The following is a 14,362-nucleotide window of genomic DNA, read 5'->3' on the forward strand; positions in this document are numbered from 1 at the left end:
AACATGTATATATTTCTTCAGTCTTGTAAGTAAAGGACTAGTGTCGAAAGACCTCATAGCACTCCAGTGTTTCAGTATCCTTAAGTGGATTTTATCTTTATATATATATATATATATATATATATATATATACACATATATATATATATATACATATATGGTGTTTCAAAAATTGACCCCCATCCACAGAACAAAAGAAAGTTATGAATTTCTGCTATAGCCTATCTCCAAGTGCATTATTTTAAATTTCATTAAGCTTTTTTCATTTTTCATTTCTTGTGTTTTCAGACTGAGTGATGGAGTTAGATACAGCCATGGCTGGCGACTGGAGAAACATATGGATTGACGGATCTGAGCTATAACCTTCAGAGTGCCAAGGATGCTAGCATATACTTCAATTCACATTCCTGGATAGCTAAATACATTAAAGTAGATGAGATCCTGAGTTCAAAAGAAATTTATTATTTTATTCTTTTTACAGAAACTGAATGTAGGGATAAATGGCACAACCTAAGAAGTAACTTTATGAGGGAAAGATAAAAGGCTACTGGAAGCCCATCTGGATCAGGTAATACCCAAGCAAAGAGATGGCTGTATTATGACTCCATGGAATTTCTGATCCCTCATGTGATCCCACAACCTACAACGTCAAACGTCCCTAAGCCACCTGATGAAGACACCTGTCATGAGACGGAAGAATGCAGATCTAGATTCTTCATTTGCTGACTTGGAAGCATCATCCAATGCAACTCCCCAAATGACTACTAGTAATGTTGAAACTCGTGAGGATCGCAGAAATGGAAAGTCTGTACTCAACAAATCAAAGAGGCCTTGTGTCTCAACAAAACGTAGCAAGGCTAGTGCAGATGACGTGGACATATATTTCTTAGATGAACTCAAACGACTGAGAGAGCAGTCATCTTCAGAAAATGTTAATAGTAATGACGGAGGTCGCCAATTTTTGTTAAGCTTACTGCCCATGATGAAACAGCTGTCCCCAATAGACAACATGGACATAAGAATTGAAATATATGAACTGTTTCGCAAGAAAATGTTCAAGCTCACATCCTCTGTCCACCATGGCTACTGGACAGAACAGAATCGGCTATATAGGCCTACACCATCACCAAGTACCTCTCATTCAAGTGACAATAATTATGTACAGTATAATGAACATTATTGTAACCTCTGAGATTAATTTAGAAGATAATGTTTCTCGTAGGATTCCTTTAGTGAGAGAGTACTGTAGTGTCTAGTGTCATTTGGCCTTAAATAGAAATGGGGTTGTTTGGATTTTCTACTTTATTTTTATATTGCATTTCAATTTATGAACATGAGTCGTGTTCTAATAAAATAGTACTCTTTTATATCATATTTTCACTTTTATATAGGACAAAATTTGGTATAGTCAAATTTAATTTTATCTTTTCTTTGTATCCATATGATATAAATTTAAAATCTTAAAACTTACCTATAAAATCATTATAGTTTTTAAATATTTTTGAAAATCATTATATATATATATATATATATAAAATATATATATATATATATATATATATATATATATATATATATATATATATATATATATATATATATATATATATATATATATATATATATATATATATATATATATATATATATATATATATATATATATATATATATATATATACACATACATACATACATACATACATATATATATTTCTCTTGATGTCTCAGCTAATTCATTTAGAATTGTATCTTTTAGTTATCTTGTAAAATTCAATAAAAATAAAACTTACCTTAGAAAAATGGCCATTTTTTCCTCAGTTCCAATCGCCCGCCTGTAGTTAGCATTGCTTTTCTTATTGGAATGTCCTGTTAGCTCCACCAGCTTCTTGAAATTTTCATTTGTCATCCTAAAAAAGATGCAGAATTTTTCCGGATGATTTACAAGGTCAGGGAATAAATGGCTGAAACTGCCAAATTGTGGCCTCTTGGTGTTCAAATGATGCACCCAGATTCTAGGCTCACTTTTCTTACGTTTGCGACGCCAAAGCCATACCAAAGCATTAATTTCATCACCAAGAGAATATGCACCCATTCTCATAAAAAGCTACTGTGCCACTGTCGCAGAAATGAGATGCAAATGAGTACAGACTTGACTTAATTGATGCATTTGGGCTGAACAGTGTTTAGTCAAAATGACTTGCATCAAATGAGTTGACGTGACTCGACTCGACGCGACGCATTTGGTGTGAATGCACCCTAAGAGTATAGTGATAAGCATGTAATGGAGAAATTATGGACAGAAGTATGTGAGGCTGTTTTCGATAAGTGGACTGATCTCACACCAGAGGATAAAAAGGAAAAAGGTAAGGATCTGTATATTCCTTTGTACTGAAAAATATATAATGCTGCTGTATACATTATACATGCATCACAAAAAACTATATATACTGTCTACATATACATGCTATAAAAATATTGGCATATAGTATTCCTCCCCCTTCCCCTCCTCCTGAGCAGTTATTAATTCCACTATATTGAAGAATATATAACAGTAAAGTGCAGTATACATGTGTCACTGAAAACTGTACTCTATATGAATTAAGCTTGTGTCACAAGTATGTAAGTAAAGAGTCCAGAATACTGGACAGTTAAAAATCAGTCCTCTCAGCTAGAAAATGCAGTACAGTAGTTATGGCATATAAATATCCCATTTTCTATGAGAGATCATGCTCTCTACACCATATAAGTCCTGGACATTTGTCTCTGAAAACAAGGTGTCGGGAAGCTGCTGCTGAATGGCCAGAAGTTCTGTTTCTTGGAAATGTCTCAAATTATGGGTAAGTTTCGTAAACTATCACGTCCAATTTATTATAACAGCTGCTTCAAAGTCTTAGTGATAGTGAAGGTCCACACATTAGTGCATATGAACAGGCCAACAGTGTATTTTTAATAGGTGTTATAAGGAGACAGCTCTTGTTGGAATTTATGTGTCAAGTATTCTTGACAGTGGGCTTTGATTAATTGGACATTGATCTATGTTTTAATAAATTGTAAACTGCGTCATCATAAATGCTTTATTTTAAACTTAGAACCTACCAGATACCTTTGGAAATTATTCTTTTAAATATTTGTAGTTATGAAATGGTCATAATATCCATTCAATTTGCGAATTTGTAATGTAAAGTAGTGCCTTGCTCGGTGTTGTGCAGAATTTTTTACACTGGGTCCTAAGTAATACTACAATTTTTTTTTCTCAATTTGTTAATGCTGGGAACTCATTTCAATCAACATTTTGCCATTTTTACTAAACTTAGAATGACTCTCTGAACTTTTTAATCAATAATCATACTAGCAACATCTACATAAAGAAAGTACAAATGTTAAAATGCTCTTTTGGAAACAATAATTTTATTTAAGACTAGTTTTGTTTTAATGTAAGTCTCAATAGCTGTTAAGTTATTGAAGCCCTAATTTAAAGACATTACTTATCATGTAACTGTGAGAGAGAGAGAGAGTTTATTTATAAATAACCCCTTTTACTGAAGTCCCAATTTACCTTTAAATCTCTGAGTCATCATCAGAATCTTTTATTACAGACAAGTTCGATGAATTTTTCCGGGAGCACCAACAAGATTTCTCAGATCTTGATAGTTCAGGCGATGAATAGCTGCCCAAAACTGATGATCCAAATTACTACTTCCCTGAACTAAACAAAGATAATATTAGCAGTGAAGACTTGGGACCTGATGAGGCCCCTCTAACTGACAATAGTGTTTGAGAAGAACAGGATTCTCTGGGTCAAAATAGGAGTAGGAAAAGACAGCATTATTTCAAAGTAGGCAAACAATTCAAAACAAACTTCAGATCAGGTGGCCTTCCTCCTGATGCTGCTGTTACGGTACTTGCTCCTTCTGAATACATCCAAGGATGTATTACGGATGATCTTTTATCAACACTTACTTTGGAAACACAAAAGAGACTCCTTGAAAATACCGGAAAGATTCCATATCGTCTAGATGACTTCATAAAAATATTCACTGGAATGAATTTCATGATGTCAGTTTTGAAATTCCCTAGACTAAGAACATATTGGGCACAGCGTAAGAAAATTCCAATAATTGCAGATACGATATCAAGAAATAACTTCTTCAAAATAAGAGGATGCTTCAAGGTACAAGATGGTAATCTTGTTACACCTGCATTGAAAAAGAAGACAAATTGTGGTGCATAAGGCCTCTTCTTCATGATGTTCAGTCAAGGTGCCAGGAACTACCATGTCCAGCACATGTAGCAGTTGGTGAAATGATCATCCACTTTACTGGGCACATACATTTAAAACAGTACTGTATACTATACCTAGAAAACCAAATCCTGAAGGCTTCAAGGCTTTTGTTCTGGCAAGTGCTCAGGGAACAGTTCTTAATTATGAGATTTATCAAGGGAAGGCTGAATTAATTGATGCTGTAAGGGGAACAGGCCTTGATATTTCCAGATACAGTATGGCGAACTCACAATTGGTGAAGCTGCTGTACTACACTTTGTAAAATCTGTTCCAGCTGGCACAAGTTTTTACTTTGATCGCTACTTTACAACAGTAAAGCTGTTGGAAATTTTGGCTGAGGAAGGTATGGGAGCAACAGGTACAATCAAGAAAAACTTTATACCTGAGGAAGCCTGCATTGAACCAGAAAAGGTTTTGAAAAAGCTACCGCACGGAACTTCAACAAATCAAGGTGCAAGATGATGAAACTTATGCCCTTTGTTGTGTGTAATGACAAGAAGCAAATTTATCTTGCTTCTAACCAACGTGGTGTAGAACCAACTGACTTCTGCCAGAGATGGTTGAAAAAAAAAAAAAACAAGGAATACATACAAGTAGAGCGCCCCAACATTGTCAAGCAGTATTACACTTACATGGGAGGCGTTGATGTCCTTGGTCAGCTTATGAGTTACAATAGGAATTTTTATCGCACAGCAAAGTTTACTGTGAGGACAATGTTTCACATCCTGGATCTTGCCTGCATAAATGCTTGGAATAAATGTAGACAGGACTGTCGGCAGTTACAAGAAAAGCCCATGGATAGTACAAATTTCAAAATGAAAGTTGCTGAGGCTTTCACAGTAGATATGTCTCCCTCAGGAAGTAATGTGTCTCAAGGGTCTACTTCTAGCAAAGAAGATGGAAGCCCCAAAGACTCCCCCATCCTGATCTGAGGGTAGTTGGAGCTAGTCATCTTCCTGAAGCTCTTCCCAAGTATGCAGTTTACCAGATATGTTGCAGAGGAGGCTGTAGGTCGAAGGCACGCTTTTCATGCACTACAGTACTTGCAAAATTTTCCTCTGTATAAATCCAACAAGGAACTGTTTTGCATCATTCCACACTTAGAAGTACCTTGAATCAACAAAAATTACAGGATTTTTCTTTTTCCTCTTCATAGTGTGACAATTTAAAAAGTGCATTTTCTTATTTTCCAGGCATAAGAAGTGCCATTGTATTTTCACTTTTTTATAAACACTGAACAATTGTAGCTTTATTGCAACATATGATATCCTCTGTATTTCTAACAACTATTTTCTTTACTTTTTTTTTTTGCCTATTTACATGCAACGTATGGGCTTATGCCACAATTTGCTCTGTATTTCCAGTAACAAGTGACTATTTTTCTTATTCACACAGAACTTACAAGTGTATTCTTCATTTTAAGTAACATGTATTTTCTTTTACTATTACAAAAAGACTATTAGACTTTTTGTAATAATCTTATATGCAGTATTCTTCATTTCCTATAAGATAAGCATATGGCTTCTCTAGTTTACAAAAACTATTTTTGTCCTTTGGTATTAATCACATACTATATATGATATTCTGATAGAATCATCAATCAGAGGCCATCCTCCAGCCCGGGTTCCTGGTGCGTGGGGTCCTCCGTGGTGAGGATGGACTGGGAGCTTAGCTTGTTTGGAGCTGAAGCTGTCATGCAGCGCAGGGGCACCTCTTGTGGTAGATGCCACAGTAAATCTCGTCCTAGCAAGAAGTGGCATCCTGGCTTGAGCGAGCTCACCACGCCCTGACAATGCTCCATGAGGCCCCAAGGTGTACTGACCTGGAGCTTCGACCCAACTTATGGTCCACCTTTCAGCTTCCCTGATGTCTGCACCAGGCAATCAAGCTAACATCTGCCCCTGTGTCTAGCATGGTGAGCACTTCCTCCTTCGGGAGGGTCCTATTGAGGGAGGCCACTGACACTCCCTTAAAGTTGGTCCACACCTTAGGAAGCTGGACACTGGAGACAAGGCTCACATTCTTTGCCGTATGCTTCGGACAGGTGGGAAACTGGCTGGTCCAGTGACTGCGCTTACCGCAGTCTCTGCACAGGGCTTTCGAGGGGACCAGGCTGGCTGCGGTGATGGGGGATGAGGTTTTGTTGGAAGTGGATGGAGAGGGGCCATTAGGTTTCTTAAAAGGTTTCTGAGGGTGCTTCTTGATAGCTCCCCCTTTAAAGTGGCGCTCTGATTCGGAGTGTCCAGCTTTATGGTAGTAAATGCATATTGGCTTGGAAGGTGGCCCATTCTTCGGGCGAACTGGCCCTGGGAGATGTCCGGGTGGCACTACATGCCAGTGAGCCGTGCTGGAAGATGGGCTATAAGTTTCCCAATCGTCAGCCATACAACAGCCTTCCATGAGTGTTTTAGGTTGCTTGTCACTGAGGTACATAGCGAGGGACCCAGGAGCACATTGGAAGAAATCTTCCAGCATCATCCTGTTAAACAGGTCCTTGGACTGAACACACGTCATGGAGTCAAGCCAGCGCTGACCCGCTCAGGTCTTATGATAGGCCCATTCAGCCCAGGTCTGACCGATTTCTTTGGGGAGGCCCCCTAAACCACTGTCTCCATTTCTCTGGTGTGATCTCGTAAGCCTTAATTAGTACTGCCGAACTTCAGCCATGTCTCCCCTTTTACCTTTATCCAGCGAGCAGAAGGTGGCCCTAGCTTTACCTTCCATATGCTTAGAGAGAAGTAAGGCCCTCTCTGTCGTAGTGGTACTGTAGTTTGTGAACAGCGCTTCTAACTCTTCTAACCACGCCTCTGGCTCGTCATCAGTCCACTTTGGTGCTGGTGAATTGATACTAGATATAGGAGGATTAGTATGGCAGGTATGGGGTTAGTGGTTTGTTATTGGGCTAGAGCTGTGTCACTGTCTTGTCAGGCTTTCTCAAGCTCGATTTCCTTTTCCTTTAGAGTTAGTTTGTACTTCCTTTGTTCTTCTCTTTCTGCCCTTCCTCTTTCTTCCTTTGTTCTTCTCTGTCTGCCATTTCTCTCTCTGGCTTCTCTCTCCTTCCTTTGTTCTGCTCTTTCTTCCCTGGCTTCTCTCTCCTTCCTCTCTCTTTCTTCCTTTTCCAGTTCATACCGCCTTTGCTCCTCTCTTTCCTGTTTCTCCCTTTGGAGTAAGGCATCTAGCTGTGCCAGTGCCCACTTAGTGAGCTCTCTTCCCATGAAACCCACCTCCTTCCCCAGATTCATGAAGGTTTGGTAACTTTCTGTCGACATGGTTCTGGTAGGTTAGGGCATATTAAAATTGCCCAGGAATAAGAGTGGATTTGGGGAAGTGTCCCCTTAATTTGGTGACACTTCACTGGAATGGCACCTCTCAATAATGTGGCACTGTGGCTGAGTGTGCCGTTCACAGGTCACACTAATGGAGCGATCCTTGGTTAGCAAAATCCTTATGGGTGGACATGCTAGTGCTGGCACTCTGTGTCCAAATGCACAGGTGCGGTTATGTATAACACAGGACTTTTCTTGGTGGCACTGGGGTGCCGGAGGTTCCGACGAACGACACTGGTAATTGTACAAACCAATTGCATGAAAGGAAATGGCACTCCACATGAAGCAGAATGCATGCAATTAGTAAGAGAAAAAGAGGCAAACAAGAAACACTTTAGGTGGGTTACTCAGTTTGCAATGCAGCGGATCGGTGGCACTGCGAAGGGGAAAAACCTTTGGTTAGCACTCGTGGGTGACTAGTCCCTAGGTACTAGTGATGCTGCTTTCACTCGCTGTTCGAGAGGAAGACTTTGATTTGCACTCAAAATGTGCAGTTGCTGCTTGCATTTCATATGCAAGGCTTGAGGCTGTGGTTCCTTTCGTGCGGAGGGAGGAAGACTTAAATGTTGCCCACTCATGCAAATTACTTACACCCAGTTCCTTCTGTGATGCAGAGGTTTAATACGTTTCTGTTCTTGCTTTTTTAAGAAATAGTTCGAACACCCACTCAGTCGCCTAAAGCACTTAATGGAAAAGTTTGTGAAAATTATACAAATGGGTTAAGCATGTGTGTACAATTAACAGCATTACGCATAGCATGAGTCAAAGGAAAAGCAAGTACTGTGCTGTATATGCTGATGAACACGGGCTATCCCAGGGATTGAATTTAATGTATAACCTTCGGTTTGATTTGTTTAACTCGGTTTTTGTAAAGTAACAGGTTACCTTTCAACAATATCTCACACAATTAACCAACCATGTCTCCTATAAATTTGAGCATCATGGCGTACAGGTAAAGAATAACTGAATTTCTCTCTCTCTCTCTCTCGACTGAGAAGCGTGTATAGTATAAGGATGACTCATTAACTTTAATCAAATTAAATGAACTTCGCTGATGATGTGTTGTCTTCCTCTAGGGAGCGAGTGCAAGCTGCGATGGGTTTCCTTGCATGACCAGTATCGAAGGTACTTAAGGAAGATCGCTACGAAAAGCAGTCAGGAAGCAGCAAGTAAAACAAAATACAAGTATGCTGATGAAATGTCCTTTGTGAACCATTTTTTGTGTGAGAGAGAGACGGCACCTAATCTAGCAACTGATGGAGCAAGTGTGGATACTGAGGATGTGGAAGACACGGAAGAGGACGATACGGAATTACAACCAAAGAAACGGAAATGTAGTGGTGGTGGAGACCGGCCATCTATTGGAGAGATGTGTTCAGGACAAGTAGGTGAGTGTGCAATCAAGACAACAGTGCGTACTTCACAAAAATCCATGCTGCCACTTCAGACAGCTTCGACTGTGCTAATGAAATATTTAGTAGATAATGACAAGGAAAAAGTGTCTGCTGATCCGATTAATTTGTTCTTTAATACCATGGCTGCTACAGTAAAGAAATTTTCCCCCTATTATCAAAATATTATCAAAACCAAAATTTTTTCATTTGTATCAGAGTACGAGATGACACAAATTTTAGAGCAAAGTCCACCTGTTGCATCAGCTACACCAACACCTGGATACTTTACAGTACCAGCCACAGTTCAGAACACTAACACAGTTGATTCACCATATCCTTCACCATCATCCTATTCACACCACTAAGTAGAAAACATGGAACAGCCTCCCAAAAACTAGTCTTCTCCTTGAGAAGGTCTCCCTGTACTTTGTCAAGCAATTATAATTCTAAAATACTGAAAGAACTTAACTTCATCATCTTCCAGCTCCTTATAAAGAGTCCAGTATTCGCCTTCTTTTCTTCTCCTCAATGCTTTACGTACCCATAATCGCTTCTTTTTGGGTTTCAACTCACTCTCTTCATCTAAAAGAAGTGCAATTAATGCAAGTTTCTTAACGCTAAACCTGTGAGGCACCATACTACTGGGAGGTTGGGTACGAACGGAATGGGATCGTGATGGATAGTGTAAATACATGGCATGGCTGATGTGACGGTGATGTGATGTGTCGGTGACGTGGTGGCATAATGTGAATCAGCCTTCATACATATGCAGAAAATGATGAATAGTATATGTATTTCAGATAATATGGTTTGGCTTTCAGGGAAACAAGTTTGCAAGAAATGGAAAAATGTGAAAGAAATTATTGGAACGAAAAATATTGGGATCAAGTGCAAAAATGGTAAAAAAACTACATATATAATGACTAGCTCAGTTTCTTGAAGAATAGTGCAGTGCCTACAGAAACAGAAGAAAGTTTCACAGCAGAAGACAATGAATCTGACAATGCACATGCTTTAAAAGAAGAAAAGTGTCCCATGTACTGGAAAGGAAAATGCCAAAAAGCCTGATGTCACTGAACAGCAAAGAATCAATGCCCTAGAAACTAAGGAAAATCAACACCTCTCTTGTTTTTTAAAGGTATTATTCCCACACTTGATAACTTTAATGATGAAGAAACTCTTCGGTTTCATGTGGGTGTTTTGGAATTGGTGCAAAACATACGAAATTTTCTACCCTTTTCAAAGCAATTCCATTCGTACTCTCAACTCAAGAGCTACCCCATTGCTTTTGATAACCCCTCGGGGTAATATTATCCAGCACAGCCACCTCCTCCTCCGACTTCTGCCAGACCAAGCTTCTGTGGTCGACCAAATGTACCTCAGAATAATGAGGGCAATAGCACAAGTCATGGAGAAGTAAGTTTGGATCCACTCTCTCCAACTTCACAGATATCAGACATATCAGATCAATACGGTACTGACTTCGCAGCATCGTCCTAATTGGATAGATTTTTCATTGTATGGAATATTCTACCACTGCAGGTTTAAACACGGATAAAAGTTTGAAATGAGAGGCCTACTTGATATCATAATTTTGCTCAGTCACGTGAGGTATTTATAGGAATAGGCCTTTTGATCACAACAGCAGATTAATGACTCCAGTGATAAGTAACTTGGTTGAATACATTTTCATGCAACTGAATTTCTAGGTACGTCAAGTTAATCCAAATGAAAGTTCAATTTCATATTGTATAATAGTGCTCAGTCATAAGAACAGGCCTAGTGATAAGTATCCTGCAGTAAGATTTTCATGATTAACTATTTGGCTGAATATATTTCATTGTCACTGAAATTCTTTTACATGTATGTGACAGTTATTTTTTATTATAGATAATGACGACTAATTCTACTTTCATTTGTCCCCTTTCATTTTAATAGCTCTTCCATTGCCAGATGTACACATGTTGAGGTACTTTTTTGTCCCTAGGAAGAGTAACCTGAACCAATATTCATACAAAATACAGTACAGTATGTTATTTCTTATCTGAGAGTAACTGTAAGCCTTTGTGCAGGTGAAATGCAGTCCCTGAACACCCTATTTTGTTTGACTGTCTTGTCATGCAGACTTCCAAGAGTTCTTTGAATGTTGTGTGACATTCTAAAATAGTAAAAAAAAACTTGTTTTCATCACACTTTAGTTTCCCCAAAGAGAACAGTAAGTGCACCCAATGGATTCTGCATTGTATTCTTTTTTCTTTTTCAAGTAGAGGTAGTAAAGGCACAACAGCTTCCTCTTCTTATCCATCTTGTGTACTGACTGTAGCAGTAAAAAAAAGAAGTTTCCATGTGGCGATCACGTCATGTGGTGGGGTGGCGTGGTGCGGGCGCAGGGTCAAACTGCATGGTGTGATCACACTACGCAGTTTGACACCCTGCCCGCACTGCACCACCCAACTGCAGGTGACGCAGTCAACTATCGTCCGTGACACGATTGCTGCATGGAGACATTTTTTTACTGCTACAATCAGTACGCAAGGTGGATAAGAAGAGGAAGCTGTTGTGCCTTTACTACCTCTATTTGAAAAAGAAAAAAAGACAACGCAGAATCCATTGGGTGCATCCACTAAATGCACAAAGAGATATGTATGGTGCATTTACTATTCTCTTTGAAGAACTAAAGTGTGATGAAAACAAGTTTTTTTAACTTTTAACATGTCACCAAAATTATTGTTTTCTTCTTATTGCTCAAGCCTTCAAAATTTTAATTCAAAGAGTAACAAATCTCTCTTCATGCCAACGTAACTGAATTGTGACATTTATATTCTTCTAATTGTTTGTCCCATAGCAGGAGTTTCATTTCAACTAATGAAATGAGCAATTCAGTGTCTATTTCGTCTTGATCCATGTGTTCACGATGAGGGTCAGTAGCATCTTAGTGCTCGGTTACTGCTTGTAGAGCAAGAAAATAAAAACTGCGTGATGTGAAAACATGTACTGGATGTGAGTTGACCATCACTGCCGATGGCGTGGCGCCACTCCAGGCTCCGGTCCAGTGGGGCGCAGCTCATGCAAAGCGGTGCCACAGCGGTGAAATAATGCCACTGTGCTGATGTGAAAGCTTCAGTAGATTTATCAGTCGAGCTTACTGCACTGCTGGCGGTGACGGTTTCAAACCACATGGTGTGAAAGGAGCCTAAGGCTTCATTCACAATCCAATGTCCTGTAGTTGTTAAAGAATAAATTCATGGAGGTGTGGACTTGATGAACTCTCTCATAATTCTATGGAAGTGATCCCCAATCCAGGGAACACTATCACATGTTATTTTTTCATTTTCTTGATGTAGTAATTGTTAAATAGCAAATTCTTAAAGTAATTTTTATTTTTCCTTACATACAAACCTGAGGCTCATTACATAGGGTTTAGCTTGCAAATGCAGGCTGGAACAGCCGTTTAACTTTCAGACAAGGTCATTAACTACTGATGGCAGGGGGGAAGCCCTGCCCACTCATCGGTCTGCACTTTACATTGCCTTTTGGATCAGATACCAGAATGAGGGGTGGCTGAAGTGGGATATAAATGTAAAGAACTTCAGGTGTGAATATTAGGAAAAATACAAATTACTTTCAAAATTTGCTATTTATTCCTACACAAATACAAACCTTCATTGGTAGGGCAAAACTCTGAACTGGCTGGTTAGTTCTACTTGCCTGGGAATACCTTCCTGGTCTGGAAGAGCTGAGGAAGAAATCCCACACCTCTGGCTTGTTGAACATATGGATATTGCAACTGATAGAATTCTGGGCTTAAGTAACGATCATTGCTTCAACTCTTTGACTGCAATCGTTGCATTTTTGTGAGGGATAAAAATATTCCTTTGGCTGAGAAAGTTGCATTTTGTCAAAGTTGTTCTAAAAATGTTTCATACTTCTCGGCGTGTTTGTTTGGACATAACCAGTCAGTGTTTAAGCTTTCTTCCATGTAGAGTAGCTGCTACCTTCTCAGTGCAGCAAGACACAACACAAAGGTTAACAATAAAGCTGAGGAGGAGGTGTCGTCCTGTATCCACGTCCTTTAAATACTGGCCTTTAAATTGGACCTTTAAGCACAGGTACGTTCAATTACAGGGTGGTATTTTTGTTTCTGCATATTTTCATGTTTTCCTTCTCAGATTTATTAGTAAATGGAAGAAAATGCAACACAATTTATGGATCTTTTCTAGATAGTGACCCCCAAGGGTTTTCACCTGGTATGTACCCACCTTTGCGGCATGTTTAGTACAAGTCCATTGGGGATTACCATAAAAACATAAACAAAAGACTGTAAATATCATAAAGATAATGACCCCCAAGAAATATTAGTCCTAGATAACGACCCCAAACTTTGTTGGGGGTCACTATCTAGGAAAGATCCCAATTTATTGAAGCAAAGTGTTTTTATTATTGCTAAGTAGGCAAGCTAACCTATGAATGATGATCATGACCATCTAAACTACTGTGCAATGATGATGTTGACGATTATATTTTCCAGTTTCACTCCTTGATGGTGTTTCTACACCAGCGGGCAACAGACCAATCAGTAGACCCCTCAGCCAGGTGTATCCCAGGCAAGAGCAATGTGGTGGGTGACAAACTGGGTCATCATGGTCAGGTCCTGGGGACAGTGTTCCTTACATCAGCAGATAACGGACAGGCTCTTCCTCCTTTGGGGAAGGCCAATGATAGTTCTGTTTGCAACAAGGTTCGACCAGAAGTTAGAAGTCTTCTGCTCAGTTGTCCCAGACCCCTTTGCCATGGCAGAGGACGCTTTTCAACATCCTTGGGATAACCTGGAAGTTTACCCCTTCCCTCCCTTTTGCCTGATCTGTCAGGTCTTGAACAGGGTAATGATTTCCCAGAATCTCGGAATGACCCTTGTAGCTCCTTGGTGGCCTCATGCAGAATGGTTCCCTGATCTACTAGCCCTTCTGTCATCAGTTCCCAGAGAGATCCCTCCATGGCCCAACCTCTTCTGCCAGCCTTACGTCGAGAAATATCACCAGTCGGTAGGGTCCCTATCTCTTCACAGCTGGAGACTATCCAGTACCTCCTGCGAGCGAGAGGCTTTTCTCACAGAGCAGCGACAGAGATGTCTGGCTATCTCAGACAATCTTCCTCAGCCGTGTACCAGAGAAAATGGCCATCTACTGTGATTGGTGTCGTCGAAGGGGTCTCCAGCTGGGACGTCTGTTCAGCAAATAGCAAATTTCCTAGTTTTTCTCCGGATGGAAGAACATCTTTCTGTGTCTGCCATGATATGTTTTAGGGCTGTTTTGGGGTTGGTTCTATGCCTAAAAGATGTAGACCTCTCTTTCTCATAG

The 14,362-nt window shown here is 39.6% G+C and overlaps 1 pseudogene; it reads left to right on the forward strand.

Annotated features, from left to right (window-relative positions):
• The first annotated feature begins 2,284 nt into the window (after positions 1–2,284).
• LOC136844738 (piggyBac transposable element-derived protein 3-like) lies at positions 2,285–5,516 on the forward strand (annotated as a pseudogene).
• The last annotated feature ends 8,846 nt before the right edge of the window (positions 5,517–14,362 follow it).

Source organism: Macrobrachium rosenbergii, chromosome 13 (assembly GCF_040412425.1).
Source record: "Macrobrachium rosenbergii isolate ZJJX-2024 chromosome 13, ASM4041242v1, whole genome shotgun sequence".
NCBI classification, from domain to species: domain Eukaryota; kingdom Metazoa; phylum Arthropoda; class Malacostraca; order Decapoda; family Palaemonidae; genus Macrobrachium; species Macrobrachium rosenbergii.